Consider the following 22880-nt stretch of genomic DNA (forward strand, 5'->3'; position numbering starts at 1 on the left):
TGGCATGAGGTCCTTTATAACTGTTTTTATGTCCATGGAATTTTAGTGCTCACACTTACTTTAATTTTGATTGTGAAAGAATAATAGTAGATCTATTCAATGACATATGATAGCATAAAATTCGAACCATTCTATCACCTATGACTCGAGAATTTGGTTCCAAGAAACAATTTTAGTCGAAAGCAATATCAAAGAAAACTATTTTAGTCTCTCAGTTTTTATTGTCACTGGTCCATATCTCAAGTTGAAAATAATTGCTAGAAAAAAACGGAGAAAATTTGTCAAAACAAAAGATACGATTCAACTTTAGCATTTAGAGTCTTTATTGCTCACTTGGATTTTTACCTCAAATGTTTGCATATTTCTCCCTAGAGAGCCCTTTTGATATTATTCACTTACAAACCTTTGCTTTTTCTAGAAAATGTCATTCCTTTCAATATCTTCTACTTTGGGGCAATGGCAAGTGGAGAAGGAGGTACACGTCAATCATAAAAGACAAGTTTACTTTGTTTTTATAGAATAATCACATGATATAATATGTTTTTTTTTTTTTAGGTTCAAGGTTAGAATTATAATTTTATAATTATGCTTTATGTTAAATCGCTGAAACTTGGACAGAGAAAGAGTTTGATAACAAAGTCCTTGCTTGAAAATGTTTTTGGGACAAAAAAACTTCAAAAACTTCATGTTTTGGATGGTGAATCCCTAATCCATTTCCTTAAGACAAAATCCCCTGAAACTAATAACTAGGTCCATTTAATCAACAAGCTTTGAGGGAATCGATAATTCCCCATCCACTCAAGGTTCAAGAAGAAAATCGAAAAAAATGTCGTTAACATCAGATACCAATAATGAAGAACATTGAGTTGAGGCATATTATATGATGGAAACTACTGGAACTGAAAATTCTTGTTTGTCATCAACTTATCCATCATCTCTTTGTAGTTTAGGTACCAAGGTAGAGTATGATGTTGTTTCAGGGGAGATACGAAGAATAGATGTAGGAAAACACTTCATAAATAGGCTAAAGGAATCATGCCTTAAACTATTTAGAGATCATCGTCATCTCACCTTCACCAAGATTTCGCTTGACTTTAAAAAGATGGTGATGTAGGACATGGAGAGTGAATTTGGTACCGGTTGGTCAGTTAGGAAGGTAAAACTCCAATTGCCACAAAACTGTAAGAATTTTCATTACAAACAACAACAACAAAATTTAAAAATTCCTCAAGCTCAAAGGCTGAAACAAAGACCATTTGACATATGTTTTAAAATATTGAAATAACTAGTAAAATCATATGAGAAATTGGATGCACAAAAAAAGGTCAGCAAAGAGAGAATTTAGGTATTGAATTTTTCGTTAAACATTATTTAGAATGTATTAATACATATAAGTATCTTAGACATGTTTTGTTTGAAAATTAATTGAATTGGTTTATGTGTAAGGAAAAGGCCTCGAAGGAAAAGTTAGCAAAGACAAAAGTCACTTATTGTAGTGGTCAGAAAGAGTTAAAAGCACTGATAACAACTTTTGTAAGTATATTAAATATGATATTTTTTTTAATAAAATTTGTACTAGAATAAAATCATTTTTATCTAATTTCTCCCTATTTAGTGATTCGCAGGAACTAAAATATGGAAGACAACCAAATCATTTGGAAAAAGAGGTGTTACAGTGAAATAGATGGGTCGATTTTGTTGTGTGGATGGAGTCTGATGTATGTAATCCTAAATGGATTTTCAATATATCATTGAACCATATTTTCATTTTATTTTTTATTATTATTAGATATTATATCCCACCTCATTTTATGGTTAACATTGTATAACAAAAATATGCATTGTGCCATGGAATTAATACTAACATGTAATATTGATTTTTTTATTTTATTTTTCGAGAATGCTATAGGTAATGACTGTCAAGATGATGATCCAGCCTATGTTGAGGATACATCAGGAGATGATGATGATGATGGTGGCGATAGTGTTGGTGATGAAGATGATGAGGATGGTGATAGTGTTGGTGATGATGACGTGGATGAGACTAATCATGACGGTCCTAATAATGATGATGAGGATGATCTTTGTGGTGCTAGTTATGCATGCACATGCACTATTTTTTATGAATAATTATTGTATAGAATGAGATTCCTATTTTTAGATGGATGTTATGAATTTACCTTCGAATAATGATATCTATGAAACATTTTGATTTGGTAATCATACAATGATTTTGATTTGATTAAAGATGATGATGATATTATCATTATTATATTTTTATTTGACGTATATATTGGAAATTGTCACCATTATTTTGACGGAAAGTTATTCTGTATGATGATATTACCATCTTTGGATGTATGTTGTGAATTTATCTTAGAATAATGATATTCATGAAATATTTTGATCTGGTAATCACATTTGAATTTCAGTTGATTTGATTAAAAATGATCATGATATTTATTAGTATTATGTTTCTATTTTATATATATGTGTTGAAAATTCTCAGTGAATCATTATGTAAAATGATATTGGCAGCTACTCGAATTACAGAATTTTGAAAAATAATGTCTTTCTATACCACATAGATTGTATGCTCTGAGTTTCCATGATTTTACTTTTAGCCACTAGAGTTATAGAATCTGACTATATGTCCCGTGGATATCTAGGTGTATGTGCAATAATTTTATTTGATCATCAGTGGGCGAAGATCCATGTTCAAATAAAGATTTAGCCCTAAGTCAAGAGGCATATCAAACTCATGCATTATCTTTGATCTTCCTTACTATGATGTGAGTCCATATTAGAGTGGGAGGAGTAATTTACAGTGTGTTCCTTTGAGTTGATCTCTTTCCAAATGCTTTGTCTCTCAACTTCTCAATTTTCTCGACACCTATGCTTGTCATATATCATTTTATAATTATGTTATATCATTTTTATAATGCTTGAAACTTCTGACTCTAGCTATAAGATATTCATCCCCGATCCTCCTCGCACATGGCTTGTATTGCACTGGGTGTTGTGAGCGAGAGAGAGAATCTAGTGTGTCTTGTTCTAGATTGAGATATTTTCAGATCAAACATTGGATGAATAAAATCAGTCAAATGATCACCATTGAGCCGAGAACACGAGGCTTTTCTAGGTGGCTTCTCCATACATCCAAGGGAAACATCTGGTAATATGACTAGATATCTACTTGTATATCCTCAAGTAAAATTTAAATTTGGATCCTCCTACTCCTACCCCATATTTGGTCCATATTCCTCACTTAGTGTTTACACATTTGAAATCGATCAATGTTCCACCAATTATTTTGAGGATAGTGGAAACACATTTTGCACAACTTAAGTCAAAAAAGATAAGATAGTGAAAACATAGTAATGTTGGGGGAACCAATGTTCCTAGCTGAGCTTCCATATTTAATGACATGATATGTTGGAGTTACATGTTATCTCAGGATAATCACTAATGATACCATATAGTTTAGATAAGGAGGATGTTACTACGAGATGTGTTATAAATCCTTGATTTTCCTTGTACTAATATGAGACATATAAGTCTTACTTTTCCTTGTACTAATATGATTCATATAAGCTCTAAGAGCTAAGCCAATATTCATAATAAATCTACTTATTTAATTTATTGAGTATTCATTACCGAGAAAGCTTAAATTAACCCATACTTTATTACATTACTCTACATTATAGTTACAATGCATATACAAAGAAGTACTATCTCTGTTTATTCATATTAGATAAGACTAACTATAGGGTAAGTAAGGGAAAATGAAACCGTTGTATTCCAATGATTGTGTATACCTTGGATCCAATGATTATGGATTTATTGTGCCATAGCTTTCCTAATTGACATGAGGGTGTGTAAAAGATATTTCTTGATGAGAACTCTTAGTAGTAGAATATGGCCAACATCATGCATCTCTTCATATTCTTACTATTCCTTTGGTCATGGGAAGAGGTGACCAAAGTTTCCTTTCTTGTGTGGATATGAATTTATTTTGGAATAATGATATCTCTAATGCATGTTGATTTGGTAATCATATATGCGGAGAATTATTTTATATGATGACATTGTTATTTTTTTAGATGGATGTTTTTAATTTCCTTTAAATTTCTTTACAAACACTATTATCAATTTGAATTGTTATATCTTCTTTAATGATATTTAGAAACTGTGATATATTTCACTGTGCAATTGAAAATAGTAAAATGAATCCATAAAGGGGGTTATAAATCAAAATAAAAGTACACTCTACACAAGAATTCAAATGCAAATGTAACCATGGATACGAAATTGGTAGTATAATGTATAATTGAACTAGACTTTAAGCCAAGATGCAAACAAAGACAAAAAAAAAAATATTTTAAACTAAAAGTAAAAAAAGGTGCAATAGTAGACACAAAGAAGGGAACAAAACATGGCATACAAAAGGATACCAAATTGGGCACAAATAAGGACACAACAATGGACACCAAACTATATGCAAAAAGGGACATACAACTAGATGTAAAATAGGATGCAAAAGGGGATGCCAAGTTGGGTGCTAAAAGGAAGAAAAAATAAGATGCAAATTAAGATGCCAAATGATGACGCAAAGAATGGTGTAAATTTGGGATGCAAAATTGGGCACAAAAAAGGAAAAATAAGGATGTAAGAAAAGACATAAAACAAGATGCACAATGAGGCTAAAAAAAGGTTGAAACCAAAGATGCCATATTGGGTACCAAAAATGATGGATAGTCAGATGCAAATTTATACTCAAACATAGACACAAAATGAGATGAAAATGTGGAAACACTCTTTAATTTGTCCAACACTCTTTGATTTGTCCTTCTTTATCCTTGACATTGCACTATTTTCTGCCTTTTCCACTGCAGATCAACTTGTTGATGGATTGATTCCAAATTGGTCAAGCTCTTCTTCTATTTATATTACTTGTATAGGGTCGAACAACCCAAATATATTTATATTGCTTTGACATCCTGAGAAGGCCTCATACATATCTTTGTCATCCTCCATTTTCTTTCTTGTTGCACATTCATTCCTTCACACTCAAAATTCACATTAGCGAGAAGACGGCTCTGATACCAAACTTGATCCTGATCTCTTCAACTACCGGAATTAACCAAAACAATTTACTTATGTGATGTTATCATTATTTTGTGTTAAAGAAAATAAAACAACCACATGTGCGTGCTAGAAAGAAAAGAAATCATAATGGTGACCATCAAATCAATAACAAAACACATTGATAATGGAGTTCACCGAGTGTGGGTAATGTCTTCGGGCCCGGTTTCAAGAGTGCATAGGTTGCTTCATTAATGCTACAAAATTATGATGATGTACATGTCATGGTATTAATCATTCCAAGGATAAATTCCCTCAACCAAAGTATCTCTCCACGAGACGGTATCCCTATAGGAACTCTCACTAAAATGTGAATTCCTTCAGCATGACAAGCCAACAAAATCTCACATCATGTGGCATACAAGTATCCCTCAACATAATAGCAATCATGGATCTCAAAAACAAAAAATATCATCTCAGTAAATCAAAGAAAGACATTGCATAACTACATCATATACCTCCAATTCGGATAGTGGCCTGAAAATGGGGAGTCCAACTGCTGAAACTAATGTCACCACTGAATTCCTGACATGAAGATGTTTAAAAATCACTATAAATTCACTAAATTCTGAAAATGGCCCCTTCTTCACTCCAAGGAATCTTTTGATACCCCCAAGATTCCCATGGGCAAGGTTCCTCTCCCTCCTCGAGCTCAGGGTTCTTCCACAATTCGTCCTTCGTTGGTCGCTCCCCCATAGAATGAGAAAAAATGAGTTTATAAGGATTTGGGGTGGTGGACTTTACAAAGCGCCACCCTTGGCGGAGTGGTTGGGCGGGGGACTTGCAGCGGGGAGGTTGAGGGTTCAAACCCCGCTGACCCCCCACAATAGAATATTTTTTTGATACGTGTTAAATTTTGAGGTGTGGTTTGTAACCATTGTAATGTTTAACATCTATCGTTTTGTAATAATATACATTTCATATATTTGGTGGGTGGGGTCTGCTCCACATGGCTCCGTCCCATCCCTTTTTGATTATATATATTACATATAATAACTATAATACAAGGTTGGCAACCCACGCCACCTTTTTTTATATATTTTTTTTTCATATATATAATGGTTATTGGACAAAATTCACCAATCACAAAATAAGGGATATAGGACAAATTAACTGTCCTACAATTTCACCCGTCCTTAGGAGCCATATTCTGTGTGTCGATCCCGGTCAAATTATAGTCTCCTTAAGCTTGCCACTTGTTCACTTTGACTAGCCCTATCTCGTCCATATGACTCAAATTTGAGTATCATTTGAACCATTATAATTAGGGCAACGAGCGCTATGATATGGTTTTGGTTTCGCTTCAATCTTACCACCTAAGCTATTTTGAGCCCTCTTTGACCTTTCAGCATCTCTGGAGCCACCTAGATCATGTGATTTTATTGGAGGTTCCCTGGTTTAGGACCATGCTCATGGTGAAGAGGTTTATGTCATTTTTTTTAGCCCATGTTCATATTGGAGGAATATGGTTGGAAAAACACATCAAGATGGTGAACATTGTTATTGACCCTTGTACACATTTAGGAAATTTATTGGAAAATAAACTATACGATCCTAACCTTCTAGAATCTTATAGATATAAAGCACACATTAAAGTGCCTTCCCCAACCTATTATTAAGGATACTATGAGAAATGAAGGGAGGAACCTACAGACCATCCCATTGACCTAAACATGTTATTTCATCGTGATGATAATATAAATATGGTAGATGATCATGCCCATCCCAATTCTCAAGGTATCCTTATGATGGAAGAAGAAGAACAAATGTATGGAGAACATCCTCTTACAATATGAAGAACCCTTTGATCTATTCCATGCCCAGTTGAGAATGGAGTTTGAATATATCATGGCCGAGGTGAGAAGGAAATATGAACTTAGACCCAAGTTTAATGTTACCAATTTTAGAAGAGAACAAGGGGATCTTAAAATATAAGAAGGGAGGTGTCGAAAGGTGTTGAGAGCTTCTAAGAGAGGGGTTGCAACAAGGGCTTCTAATTTCAATAATCTCATTGTCTCGATAAGCGAAGAGCCCAAAGTAGTTTAACAATCCAAAGATAGTTGGGTCATAGGGAATGTTGGGAATTTCCATGCATCGAAATAGCCAAGTTCCACCTTGACCAAGCCTTTCATTGCTCCAAAATATTCAGAGGAAAATCCACTAGTTCCTCCACCTTTTGACATCATGTATTATCTAAAGAAAATAAAAGTTAGCATGTCTATTTCTGAAATTATTATGCGTCATGCACATAGAAAAGAAGTGTCTGAATTTCAGTAAAAGGGTAGCCTAAAAACCATGTAACTAAATCTCAGTTAGTACAAGATAGGAATGCTAGGAAAGTGAAAAATATGATGGTATTATGCATTGAATCCCCCTTATAAGTAGACTTTATAAATATCCAAGATGGTAAAGTTGCCCAATTTTAAATTTTAATTAGGGTATATGGAGTTAAGAAAAATCATGGGCCTTGAATAATGGATAATTCAAAGCAAAGGGATAATCTACTCACCTATGGTGATTATGTGGAGAAAAGAAAAGTCACAGTCAAACCTAAGATTCCAAATTCCATGGTTAAAAACCCTTTTTAATAGAATATACATAACCCATATTAAAAATCTTATGCTAAAAAAAGGGTTTAATCTTTGGAAAGATATGCACAGAAAAACCCTAGAAAACTTAATGAGGGCTAGACTTTATTCCTAGGGTTGGTCGAGCCAAACCCAACTCTATGCTAAGAACATAAAATATTTAATATGGTGACATCTAAAATTAAGCCTTTGTGTAAGGATGAACACCTCTTTTCAAATGTATAAACTAATGCCCCAAAGGCTAGAAAAAATTAAAGGGTTCAAAGGATGGACACAAGAAATTACATGTATCTACCGAAGAGTATGTTGAGGAGTTGCTATAATTCCATCATTTCCCCTGTAAGGAATATGGTAGTAGAGGTATTAGTCACATGCATATTCAAATTAATAACACTATAAAATAAAAAATAGGCATAATACAAAAGATTAGGGGGACTAAAAAGCAACCTCAATCACATATATAGAAATTATGGATGGGAGCATGGATGTAGGAAGGATTTTAGCCTTGTCACACTATTTAAAAAAACTCCCATAGCCTGTAGACAAAAACCATGGTGACTGGTTAGACGACGGGAGCAATAAAAAATAAAAAATTCTAAAGATTTTGAATAATTTGTCCCAAAACCTTACACTTACTAGGACAGAACGCGAGGGATTTAAAACCCTCAATAAGAAAGAACTAAAGCTAGAATGTAGAATGTTGAGGAAACACCTAAACGTGTAAATGTTGAGGAAACACCTGGGCTACTGTAAAAACAAAAAGGAGTTGGAAGTGAACCTCACCCCCTCCTAGAATAAAAACCTTGGTTGTGGAAAACTCAAAAAACAAATGATAGAGGAAAGAACGAACAAACCTAGTCAAAGTATCATAACACATAGCATATGTTAAATCAATTTAAATGATCTCACCCATATATCCTAACATCCATGTGAAGGGAGTGAGTTAGAACTTTATGAGGATACCATGTGGCATAGATCAAATGATTGTTGGGGCCCAAAGACTCCAGAAGAATACATCCACCTAGATCATCTAGAAAACAACCTCTGGATAATTATACACCATAAGAACCTGTAGATACACCACCAAGTGATATCAAATTTCCACCATATATTATCACTTGGACTCCTTTTCTCTACCTCCCGCCTAGTTTTTTCTCATATCAAGTAATGGAGATACTTACATTACATTACCTAACATGGCTCTAGTGTTACATGTCTGGTATCTGGCACCCCCCTCCCCCCCCACCCATTGCATCAGTGGGGCCAGTCACCACACCTATTAATCAGGTTCAATCCTTATCATAAGAGTGTCGCAACAATGGTGAAGAAATCCATAACCGAAAATGCAAATAACTAACATGAAAATTAGCTTCATGGAATAAGAAATAAGATTATAACAATCTTATAGATGACTTTATTAAAAAATTGCTATCATTGTTGTGTATTACAGGAGCTAGGGGAGGCCATGGAAACAACTGAAGTTATTTCCAATGAAGACAAAAAACATGATTTGGAGCATCAAGTACTTAAATATCACATTAATTTATGAAATATCAATAAAATGAAATTTAGTTTCCCATCTGTTTTTTCTAAACCTAGGTTTATTATTCAAACTTGACAAAAAATAATGCATGTTATTGATTATTTTTGGTGGAAACTGTGTTTGAAATAAATACAAAGTTGAACCCTTTTACAATAAAACAAAAATGTGTACACAAGAGTGGACATCATACTGTTAAATCACATCGCATGAGAAAGTTGGTGGAAGAAGATATGACAATTGAGTTTGCAAATACAATTGAAATTGGTGGCAACCAACAAGAAGTTAGACATGATGATAATACATGGGATGAATACTTTGATACAATTGTTAAACTTTTTGGGTGTTATAAATAAGTTCAGCTAGAAATTAATGTACAATATAAGTAAATTATATAGTCTATTCTCTACTCTTGGAAAAAATAATGCATGTATCAATTATTTTAGGTTGAAAACGCAATCAGAACAAATGAGGATTTTAATCATTCTGATAGACCAATACAAATACCTACATATGGATGTGGCCTACATCATACTCCCTATGCTAGGATGACCTCCATTGATCTGGGATCAATGATACTGGTCTGGGACCAGTGGTAGGAGTTGTACCATAGTATGACACTAACTTCGGGTTGGTTGAGACTGGTCTGGGATCAGTGGTACATACTCTGAGACTGACTTTGAGTCAGTGGAGGATGATATTGGTCTGCGACCATTGGAGTTGTACTCACTATGATGCTGACTTTGGGTTGGTTGAGACTAGTCTGGGACCAGTGGTACATACTCTGAGACTGACTTTGAGTCAGTATGATACATCCTCGATCATTTCTTCTTCTTCATAATTCAGACAAAAGCAGAGTAGAACAGAACAATGCAAGAGCAGAGCAGAACAGAACAAAACAGTACAGATTAGTGCAGGGTAGAACAAGACAAAGCAGAACAGGCAGAGCAGAGCAGGGCAAGGGTCAGGCTGTACATGGCAGTGCATTTGATGGATGAATAGTAATGACCAATAGACAGATTGCAGATGAAGTTCTCCATGGTTGAGAGGGAGTGTTAAAATTGGCAACAAGGGCAAAACTTCATGTGGGTCATCTTATTCATGGCTGATAATATTTTTATTAGATTCCTCTTGTCGAGAGGTGTAGGATTGATATAAATATCATCCGATTCCGATAAGTATTCATGGAGATATGAATTTATTTTGATTATGGAATTATTATCAAGCCGACCTACAACTCATGTAGGCTCAGAAGCCCAACAGTCGCATCTATTCACCCACCAACGTTGTGTATAAATATAAGAGGACTTTTCCTCATTTGGACTCACTCATCTCATCACATCTCTCTCTCTCTCTACTGCGCAGATATGAGTCTCTTCTATACTGCACTAAAATGGGTCTCTCTCTCTCACACATGTGAAGCCGGAACCTGTTGAATTTGAAGCTGCAACTGCAGAAGTAAAGATTGACTTGAGTGGCCTAGAAGATCTCCTCTTTGGAATTGTGTTGTAGGTTCATCTGAACCTCCTTTGAAAGCCACAACTTTTGGTGGTGGAATGAAGTCAATCCGACGAACGGTTTGCAAGATATCGACTGCCCTAGTTTGAAGTCGGAAACTACTGAAACTGAAGCTGCAACTGCAGAAGTAAAGATTGACTCGCGTGGCCTAGAATATCTCCTCTTTGGAACTGCACTGTAGGTTCATCTGAACCTCCTTTGAAAGCCACAACTTTTGGTGGTGGAATGAAGTCAATCCGACGAACGGTTTGCAAGATATCGACTGCCCTAGTTTGAAGCTGAAACTGCTGAAACTGAAGCTGCAACTGCAGAAGTAAAGATTGACTTGCGTGGCCTAGAAGATCTCCTCATCTGAACTGTGCTGTAGCTTCATCTAAACCTCCTCTGGAAGCCAAAACTTTTGGTGGTGGAATGAAGTCAATCCGACTGTCAGTTTGTGAGATATGGTCTGCCCTAGTTTGATAATGAAGCCGCTAATGCTGATGCTACTGATCTAGGGTTTGCTACTGCTGATATGAATCAGATTTATTGTACTATTTCTCTCTGCTGAATTATTGAAGATAAAAGAAGATTTGATCAAAGGGTTTCCCCACACATTGTGGGGTTTGTCCCTGGCTAGCCGCCACATCTTGTGTCTCTTGTCTTGGCTTGTTTTCTATCGATCGTTTACTGTTCTATCTGCACTTTACTTTACGTACATGTGATTGCTAATCGGTGGAATATAATAAGAAAAAGAAGTAAACTGTTATAAGCATAGAACATACCATAACTTAACAAAAGAGCAGTTGTTGTTGCACGAACTGAAACCCATATTTCTTTATCGGACGTTTGCATGCCAGTAATTTCATGAAACGTCTTTCGTGGTAGGGCACATTTCGAAGCAACACCATAGTTTCTACTCAAAGATGGAGAAGAAGAGCTATAACCTATTTCACGGAACCATGCATGTAGTTGATGAGTTTCTTCAACTTGTGGATTTATGATGAGAGTGCTTGTTGATATCATCCCTGTTGTGGTGCCATTAAATTGAGATACACAACCTCTTTGGATTGCAAGGATTGGTGGGTTTTCAAAAGAGTGGAATTCAGTAAGGTTTTGTCCTATAGAGTCACAATGGTCTCCCCATAATGCTACATCAATGCTAAAAGCCGACTTGTCTTTTAATATGAGTTTTCTCCTTAATGTTTCACTTCCGTCTTTTCGTTGAATTGTTGATGTAGGTGAGGTGGAGGTAACAACACCAATGACATCCCCATTCGCATTTGGACTTGCACTTTTTATTTCAGCAATAGTCTTGAAGTGAAAGCCCTGGTAAGGAAACGTTGGATCATCTATGGGACATGGATTGGTAGTGGAAGCAGCAAACAAGTAAATTTCCCATTTGTTCTTGAGGTGGTTTTAGTTTGGATTTTCTTCTTTAACTGTGCCATTTGAAACAATGTATAGCTGCCCAACTTGAATTAGACTGTAAAGAGATTCGGCCAATTCAGCAAATGTAGAAAGGTGGATCTCTTCCTTATCAAAATTGATAAGGTCAAACCCTAAAACTTTTCCTGAGCCTCGCACATTGTTGTAAGTCTTCAATGATGTTTTTGCAGATGCTCTACCTTGGATTGACGAATATTTTCGGGAAGGATTGAGTGCCATGAATAGAATTGTTGTAGTTGTTGCCGTAATTGGTGGAGTAATTACGAAGGGCAAGCTATCTTCTGCTGATGAAGAGATAACCTGGGATGTACCTGCCTTTGCATGTAGTTGTGTTGATGAGTCCTTCATCAATTCTGCTGAGCACATCACAACTTCAAGCTCAACCACTCGGATGGACCTTATGTAAACAAATGAAAAATGAATTAATGAAGATTCCATTTTTTTTTGTAATGCAAGAAGCGTTTAGAAGGAAAAATAGAAGAGGGCAATTTCAAATTTTGGGCCTTATGAGGAGTTTTGGAGCACTGTGCAAGCTGCTTTTTTTAGTAGAATTATTGACCCAATTTGGATGTCTCCAGATGCAACTTGTGGGCTATATGCGGATGGTAGCAAAGTCTTGTGTTGATGTGTTCCATCAGATAGAGTAATGTGGAAGTGTGAGGATGTTGTTTTCAATGAGGTAACAAAACGAACATCGATTATCTAAAGTAGTGGTTGAATCTCAGTGGAACCATTCAGCAACAGAGAAATGGCATTGGTTGTCAAGGCTATCTCCATAATATTAACAGGGGGATTCTTTTTTTTCTGTGATAGTAGTACCTCATCAAATTCACCACAACACAAGATTCTAGTAAAAGAAGTTGTGATGTGAATGCAAAGTATAATCTAACAAGGCTGACTTTTGATGGTGAAACAATAACAAAGGCACAAGATATGAGAATAAATTGTCATTCACACCAGTATTAAAGGTGAGCTGACCTTGATGGCGGTGGCGGCAGAAGACAAAAAATAAAAAAGCTAGGGTTTCAGAGTTGTTGTAGAGGCAGCAATTCATGGAGGGGAGCAAAGGAGGGAGCTCCACTCCCTCCTTCAAGCATGTCGTGACCAGCAGAGGAAAAAACCTATGGAATATGATAGAGGACCTGCAAAGGGAAGGAATAAGAACAGTGAAGAGGAACAAGATGGATAGGAATCCAAGGAGAAAAGTATTATTAAAGAAAATGAGGAAGAAGACAAGGAACAGGGAACAAAAAACAAAGCACACATGGGCCCATGTAAGCCCAAAGCTGTTGTTACTCCCAGAGTCACGTTAAATGAGCCTACTCTGCAGGAGCACAAGGACCATATGCAAACCTATGCAATCATTTGCAAATTCATGGGTTTATGGCCCACTGAAAAAGCCTTACAAATGTGGATAAGATACCACTAGAAACCAAAAGGAAGCATTGACTTACACTTGGGTTCGAAGGGTTTCTTTACCGTGGTTTTTGCGAACATCGAAGACAAGGATAGAGTTTTTGAAGGTGGGCCTTACTTCTTTGCTGCTGCAGGTCTCTATATGAGACCTTGGATCATGAATTTTGTCCCCGAACGTGAGACCTTTACTTCAGTCCCGGTTTGGGTAAGGCTCTACTCTCTTCCGCTTGATTATTGGAAAACAGAGTCCTTAACAGCCATAGGAAATAAGCTAGGACGGTTGGTTAAAGCCTTTGATGCCACTAGCAGGGGAAAGTATACTTCCTTTGCTCGAATATGTGTGGAGATGGACCTCTCTGGAGCTCTTCCAGATGAGATAATCTTGGAAGTTTATGATGAAGAATGGGTTCAAACCATAGACTACGAACATATTCCGTTCAAATGCCGCAAATGTCATGAACATGGGCACCTATTCAGGGATTTCCCTCTCACTAAAATACAGAATAAGAGTAAATCTAATGCTATGAAATACTCTGAAAGCTTTCACAAAGTGGCAAACAAAGGAAAAGGAAGCAAGAGGGGATCAAAGTGTTGACACCTAATCCTCAAAGGATGGGTGAACTGGAACGTGAACAGTCATCTTGAAGATGAACTGTTCCGTCTCCTTCTTGTATATAATTAATAGTTCTCTAATGAAATTTGATATCAGTTTTTCTTCCGCTCATTCTGGAGTTACCCTGACCTGACATGGTATCAGAGCACAGGTCCCAGAATCCTTGTAACTCCTCTGGCCATAATGCCTCTGCTTGAACGTTTGCCATAATGCCTCTGTCCTGCGCTGCTCTGCCTCTGTCTGATATTCCTCTGACAGATATCTCTGCGCTCCCTGAACGAGCACCGACGAGACAACGCATTTCCTTCTGCGAGGAGGTATAACGTGTCCCCAGCCTGCCGGAACCTATCCCTCGACGCCTTACAGCTGGTAATGGAAGTATTTTCCTTCTCTTCACGCGTCTTATCGTTGGTATCGTGCTTCCGCTCTTGAGCGAGTAGCTCAAGGCATAATGATTTTCATGTGACCTGACACAACAGTCAAGTGCTATGTAACATCTTGGAAAACTCATGGCTAGAATTGCCTCCCTGTTATCTGCCCGGAAGCTAGAAGGTCGAGAAGTTCGTGTCTGCATTTCCATTTGAACCGAAGCTGGAAGCCTCAGTTTGATTTGGTCCTCCGTCTAATATTGTTCCTGGCTATTCAAGGATAAACTGCAAGTTCCGGACATAGTATGCGGAGATCGAAGCTGAAGTCTGGTTTCATCGCCCTGAATTACTGTGACGAGGCCCAGTTTCCCATTGAAGGAGGTCCTCAGCAAATTGACTCAAGTCCTCGTCGAGTCTTTTGACATGACTGTCAATCAGATCGTATGCTTGTTGTGCGAGCAAGACTTTCTCGATGCAGAGGTTCAACGTGGTCTCTTGTCATAAATCATCCAGCGATTTTCAGTTGATCGCATCCCGTTGCAAGGCAAGACAGTATGGAAAAAATCCCGAACAAAAGGTCTTCATGAAAATGTGTATCCTTCAAACCGTTGAACAGTAAGTTCTGAGGGTGTTTGCGCTTTCTGCTGTAAAAATAGTGGGATTTAGGCTTGTTTTTGGAGCCAATGACCTATGCTCAATGAAATTGTATGTATATGCCTTGATTGACCAGCATACATATTGACCAGCTGCTTCAATGCGTTGTTTCAATCAGTTTTTCAATAAGTTTTTGAATGCGCTGCTTGAATAAGTTATTTGGATGCTGTTTTGGAAGCTGTTTGAATAGTTTAAGGAGGATATGGTATAGTTTTAGTCGCTTGAGAGATAAACCGTGCTCCTGGCAGTTCGAGAAAGATAAAGCCCGTGCTCTTGGGTAATCATTGAGGTATCGAGTTTAGTAAAAAAAAAAAATATTTCACTATTGAATCCTGTATATATATATATATATATATATATATATATATATATATATATATATATATATATATATATATATATATATATATATATATATATTTGTGCGCTGTGGTTATATTAACCAGTATATATATATACTATGGTCTTCAAACTGAGTTTGTAGATATGAAATATAGTGGATACAGTATCCTCGGAGGGTTTTGAAGAAACAGGATATAAAAGTATTTAAAATCTGTTGCCTTTTTTGAATACCACTTCACTGTATATCAGCAGAAGTTTTTTTACCAACAGAAGTTTTTTTTTTATCAGCAGAGACATTTTTTTTACAGAATGCATTCAATCATTTCTATGGTCGGAATATTTCTCACTGGCAAGGAGAACTATTCTGAATGGTCTCGGATGGTAAAACACACCCTCATCTACAATGAGTTGTGGAAAGGAGTGTGTGTCGGAGAAGAATACAAAGACCCTGTGCAGCCTACATCAGATAAAGAACTTGTCATTTGGGAAAACAAGAACAGCAAAGCCTATGCATTGATCGCAGCATCTGTAAATGAAGAAGTAAGTCGTCATATTTCATCCTATTCCACTGCCTTTGAAGCTTTACAAAAGCTGAAAGAACTCTATGATTCACATTCTGCACTTGAAGTTGTTCAGCTCATGATTAAACTCTTCACTCTTGAACTGAAAAATAATGATCCCCTTGCTCTTGCATCTGAAATAAAGTCTATAATGCATGATATTAAATCCACTAAGGTTGAGCTGGATATCTCTCTTATTGCCTTTCTCAAAGCACTCTATCCTACCTACTCCAATTATCTTGAGTCTTTACAAGCAAATGGAAATCTTAAAGACATAACCTTTGAGTCTCTTGGGAAAAAGTTTGCTGAAAGAGAGAAAGCCTTTGGAAAGAAAACAGTCCCTGAATCTTCTGAAGAGACTGTTTGCCTTGCTCATAAAGAAAAGCATCCTGCTCAAGATTCTACAAGAGGAAGAGGTGGACGAAGAGGAAGAGGAAGATACTTCAGAGGTAGGGGGGGCAGACATTCTCAAGCAGAAAAGGCAGATCTGCATTGCATTCGCTGCAAATGAAATGGATCACATGATGATTCTACATGCAAGCTACCATGGGGCAAAATTGAGCAGAGAAGAAACCAGCAAAAAGGTAAAACTGATGACACAGACAAAGGTAAAGCACCTAAATCCGCTCACTATATTGAGGCACAATGTAACATTGGAGTAAATGAAGATTTTTTTAATGCTTCACTTGCTTCTTCGAAAAATGATTGGTTGCTTGATTCAGGAGCAACCTGTCATATGACTCATAGGAAAGATTTTTTGAAGATTTCACTGACAATGTTGATGGAGCAGTATACTTTGCAGATCAGTCAAAAATCAAGCCATCAGGGCTTGGCACAATCAGGCTTAAACTGCCTGGTCTTCCAAACTTTCTTCTAGATCATGTTCTATATCTCCCACAGCTCAAGAAAAACTTGTTGTCCCTGGTCCACATCCGCCAGCAAGGTCACTCCATTCACATGTTTGATGGAAAGCTTGAGGTAAGAAAGTCATCTGACCACTCACTTGTCATGAGGGGTATTAAAGAAGAAAGACTTCTTAAACTGCAAGGAACCTCTGCTCATGCACAACATTTCTCATATATTTCTCATCATGAAGAAGGTACACTTCCGTCAAGTTTATTATGGCATGCTAGATTTGGACATTTAAACTATGATAGTCTCCACTTGTTGAAGAAAAATGGTGTTGCTGGTTTGCCTACAATTCCTAGAAAACATAAGCAATGTGATGCTTGCATTCTAGGAAAGCATAGCAAACAGTCTTTTCATGATTCACATTCAAGAGCACATAGGAAGCTTGAACTCATTCATTCAGATTTATGTGGTCCAATGCCTGTTCCCTCTGCAAATGGAAATAAATATATCATGACATTTATTGATGATTACACCAGAATGTGTTGGGTTTATTTATTGAAGAACAAATCTAATGCTTTTCAAACATTCAAGAATTTTCATAAGTGGATTGAAAATGATGCACAATCTCATATTGGGTCTATTCGCACTGATAATGGAAAAGAATATACATCAAATGAATTTGAACACTATCTTCGCCAACATGGGATTAAACATCAAACAACTATGCCTTATAATCCTCAACAGAATGGTGTAGCTGAAAGAATGAACAGAACAAATTTGAATATGGTACGATCCATGCTTTTCTTCAAAAATGTAAAGATAATGTTTTGGGCTGATGCTGTTCTATGTGCTGCATATATAAAGAATAGATGTCCATCTAGTGCTATAAGAAACAAGACTCCTTATGAATTGTGGTATGGACATGTTCCTTCGGTAAAACATCTCAGGATCTTTGGTTCCACCTGTTATGCTTTAATACCAAAGGTACATAGAAACAAACTTGGTGCTAGAAGTCATAAGTGTATCTTCCTGGGGTATCCAAACATATCTAAAGCATACCGTCTCTATGATGAAGTAAATAAAAAAAAATTTGTATCTAGAGATGTCATTTTTCTTGAATCATCCAAATCTGACAGTGTTGTTGAGCGGCAACTTGATCGCTTGGATAGATTCACAAAACCGAAATCATTTCAAGAGTTTGATAATTAGAATCCACATCTTGAAGGGGGGATTCCTATACTAGAACAACATGTGGAATCTTCTTCTGAAGAACAATCTCCCCTGCATGAAACTCCAACAACAGATGATGCTTTGAGTGATGTAATTGATAGAATTGGGAGACTCAATCTTGATTAGTCCCAACTCAATCAACAGAGCAGCCTGGACCATCTCAGAAAGGTCCCCCAAAGTGGCTGACAAAGACACTTGAAAGTGTTCATCCTGATGAAATTGGAAAAACAGGAACCAGAAATACAAACAGACAAGATGGAGGTGATGTAGATAACTCTAATTCACCTGTTCATATGGATGTTACTTATGATTGTGAATTGAACTTGTCTACAGATTTTGAACCAACTTCCTTCAAAGAAGCTGCTTCTCATGATGAATGGAAAGAAGCGATGCAGAAGGAGCATGATGCCCTCATAAAGAATGGCACTTGGAAGCTGGTTGATCCTCCATTTGGAACCAAACCAATTGGCTGCAAGTGGGTCTACAAGAACAAGTACAAATCTGATGGCTCACTTGACAAGCACAAAGCTAGGCTTGTGGAAAAAGGTTTTGCACAGAAGGAAGGGGTCGATTATGAGGAAACTTTTTCCCCCACAGCAAAATGGGCCACCATCCAGACACTCTTTGCACTAGCTGCTCAGAACGGTTGGAAAGTCCATCAAACGGATGTAAAAACTGCATTCTTGAATGGATATCTAAAAGAGAATGTTTTTATGTCCCAGCCTGAAGGATTTGCTGTGAAAGGACATGAACACAAAGTATGCAAACTTGTGAAGTCCTTGTATGGCCTCAAACAAGCACCACGAGCCTGGTATGAAAAACTAACTGAGCATCTTCTGAAACTCAACTTCAAACGTTTTGATCTTGATGATGCAACTTTATTTGTCAAGAAAGTTGGCAAAACAGTTGTATATCTTGTGGTATATGTAGATGATCTTTTAATGACAGGGAACAATGAAAGCTATATTGCATCCATAAAGAAATAATTAGGAAAAAGTTTTGAAATGATTGATTTCGGCTATGTTCATTACTATCTTGGCATTGAAGTAACCCAACATCCAAAATCCATATTTCTTTCTCAAAAGAAATACATTGGAGATTTGTTAAACAGATTTGGCATGACAGAGTGCAATCCTCTTTCTACTCCAATGGAACAAAACTTGAAGCTCACATCTATTGAAGGAAAGGAATTTGAGGATGCAACAAAGTATAGACAGCTTGTAGGAAGTCTCATCTACCTCACTACTACCAGACCAGACATTTCATTTGCTGTTGGAATCCTCTCCAGGTTTATGCAAAAGCCTTGTGAGGGACATTGGTCTGCTGCAAAAAGAGTTCTAAGGTACTTGAAGGGAACTCAAGACCTTGGAATCAAGTATACACAGGTGGACGACTTCAACTTGATTGGATACTCTGATTCAGACTTCGATGGAGACAAAGAAACTGGGGTATCTACTTCAGGATATGCTATGAGCCTTGGATCAGGAGCTGTCTCCTGGAGATCACGCAAACAATCAGTACCAGCAGATTCCACAACAGAAGCAGAATACGTGGCAACAGCTGAAGCAACGAAAGAAATTGTGTGGCTCAGGAAAATTCTTGAAGATTTGCAGGTAAAACAAATACAATCAACTCCACTCATGATTGATAACACCTCTGCAATAAAGTTGTACAAGAACCCAAAGTTCCATGATCGTACTAAGCACATCAATACTAAATATCATCTGATCCGACATCATGTTGAGGCCAAAACAATCCATCTCCGTCATTGTTCCACAAACGAGCAAATTGCAGACATCTTCACCAAAGCGCTTGGAAGAGAAAAGCTTGAAAGATTCAGAACGATGCTTGGACTCACCAACATCCCTTCAGATTAAGGGGGGGAATGTTGACACATAATCCTCAACGGATGGGTGAACTGGAACGTGAACAATCATCAAGAAGATGAACTGTTCCGTCTCCTTCTTGTATATAATCAATAGTTCTCTAATGAAATTTGATATCAGTTTTTCTTCCACTCATTCTGGAGTTACCCTGGCCTGACACAAAGGCACAGAAATCTGAAGGACTACAAACCAGCCAAAATAGGTTCCAAGTCTTGGAAGCGGAAGAAGAAGTTAACACAGTAGACCAGATGAAGGGGGAGGAATTAATGGAAGAAGGGAAAGAAGAGGACAAGGAACAAACACCAGATAAAATTCTATAGACAGAAACGATACTGAGCGATGCAGAAACAAAAATGGATCAAGAGATGACCCAAAGTGATATGGAAACAGAGGACCAAGAACTTCAAGCGATTCTTGAGAAAGAGAATCTTGATCTGGAAGATTTCTTGTCTTAAGGAACTAAAGGAGGGATAGACTCTTTACCTCTTGAGAAGTTCAATAAATTCTAGCAACTATATCTATGGAAAACCCAAAACAAAGGACCATAGAGGCAAAGGAGCAAGGAAAAGTAGAGCGATGAAGGGGTAAAAACGACAAAACCCATACCTGGATTAGCACCCAGAAACCCAGGAAAAAAAAGAGGCAGGAAAAAGCAGAACGAGTTATTAATGGAATGTGGAAAGCTAATGATAGACTTAGGTAAGATGAAAGACCTAACCAGCTACTCCTTTACCAATCTTTAATAATGAAGTTTACTTCTTGGAATATTAGAGGTCTTGGTAGTAAAAGAAAACAGAGACTGATTAGTAACATAATGAAACAAATAGCTCCGGATGTGATCTTCATCCAGGAAACCAAATGTTCCATTCACAAATTAAAAGAGATTCATAGCAGGTGGCTCAATAGTTATGAGTTTCTGGAAGTCAAAGCGGAGAATACAGCAGGAGGTATACTCACCCTTTGGAATCCTAAGAAAATAGAAATTTTAGATGCTGAGGCATCTCGAGATTATCTTTCTGTGGTCATCCAGCCTGTTGGAGACAAGGAAACATACCTAATCACTAATGTGTATGGACCCCAAAGACTGGAAGGAAAACTAAAATTTCTTGATTCTCTGGAGGAACTCAGGGACAGACATGCAGGCATGCCATGGATACTGGGAGGGGATTTTAACATGATTAAATCACTTTCAGAGAAAAAAGGTGGAACTAGAGTTCAAAGTAAAGACTCTCTGAAGTTTTAGTCTTTTACAGATACTATGAAGTTAGTAGACATTGTAACTAGTAATGGAATTTTTACTTGGAACAACAAAAGAGGAGGAGAATCTCAGGTGGCTTCAAAATTAGACAGATTCATGATAACTAAAGACCTTATGCTCAATAATAAGGAAATTTCAGCATGAATCCTACCCTTTGGAGGATCTGACCACTGGCCAATTCTTCTGGAGGTGCAGAGTATTGGTACTCCAAGGAATAGACCTTTTCGATTTGAAAACATCTGGCTTTCTCATCCAGATTTCAACAATAATATTGCCAAATGGTGGTCAGAAGATTTCAACATTCAGGGCACCAGAATTTTCCTTCTTCAAAAAAAACTAAAACACATCAAGCTTAGGCTCAAGGAATGGAACAATAATGAATATGGCAACATTTTTGTAGCTAAAAAAGCAGTAGAGGGTAAAATGCAGGAACTCAACCAAGTCCTTATCACAGACAGCTTTGATGAAACCAGAAATGTTCAGGCCACCAAATACCATCAAGAATGGGAAGAATTATGCAAACAAGAGGAAATATTTTGGAGGCAAAAATCGAGGGTTCAATGGCTCAAAGAGGGAGAAAGAAACACTAGTTTCTTCCATAGATCCACAATGGCGAACAGAGTTCACAACAGAATCTCAGTGATCAAGGATGAGAGTGGCATTCTTCACAACTCTCATGCTGAAATAGAAAAAGCTCTGGTCAAGCACTTTCAAGGCATTTCCAAAGAAACTTCACAAGACACATTCCTAGGCTGGTGTCCAGTGAGGAGAATTTTAACCTCAACAAGCCAGTTACCGAGGATGAAGTCAGCAAAGTGCTCAAAGAAATGCAAAATGGTAAAGCACTAGGCCCAGACGGTTTCAACGTTGATTTCTTCAAGGCCTGCTGGAGTACTATTAAACAGGATATTCTGAATGTGGTAGAAGATTCCAGGATGAATAAAACCATTCTGAAAGCTCTGAACACTTCTTTCATTGCACTTATCCCCAAGCAGGAGGCTGCTCAGACTCCTGACAAGTTTAGACCAATAGCTTTATGTAATGTGGTCTACAAGATAATATCAAAAGTGGTGGCCAATAGACTCAAACCTCTCCTCCCTTCCCTAATTTCTATGGAACAAGCTGGTTATGTGGAAGGAAGGAAAATTCTTAACAATATCATTCAAGCTCACGAGGTGGTTCATTCTCTAACTATCAACCAAAAAGCTAGTATGATCATGCAATTGGACATTGCTAAGGCCTATGATAAACTAAGTTGGAATTATATCAGGAAAATACTCATAGCCTTTGGGTTTGATCACAACTAGGTAAGATGGATCTTGGCCCTGGTTTCCTCCTCAAGTTTCTCTATTTTGGTCAATGGATCTCCCTCTGAAACTTTTCTTCCCTCTAGAGGCCTTAGACAGGGGGACCCGCTTTCTCCCTTTCTCTTCATCCTCATGATGGAAGAACTGGGTTGGTCTATCAATCATGCTAAAGAAG

Source organism: Pinus tabuliformis, chromosome 6 (genome assembly GCF_031772625.1).
Source record: "Pinus tabuliformis cultivar Carrire ecotype Pingquan chromosome 6, CPIR1, whole genome shotgun sequence".
NCBI lineage: Eukaryota > Viridiplantae > Streptophyta > Pinopsida > Pinales > Pinaceae > Pinus > Pinus tabuliformis.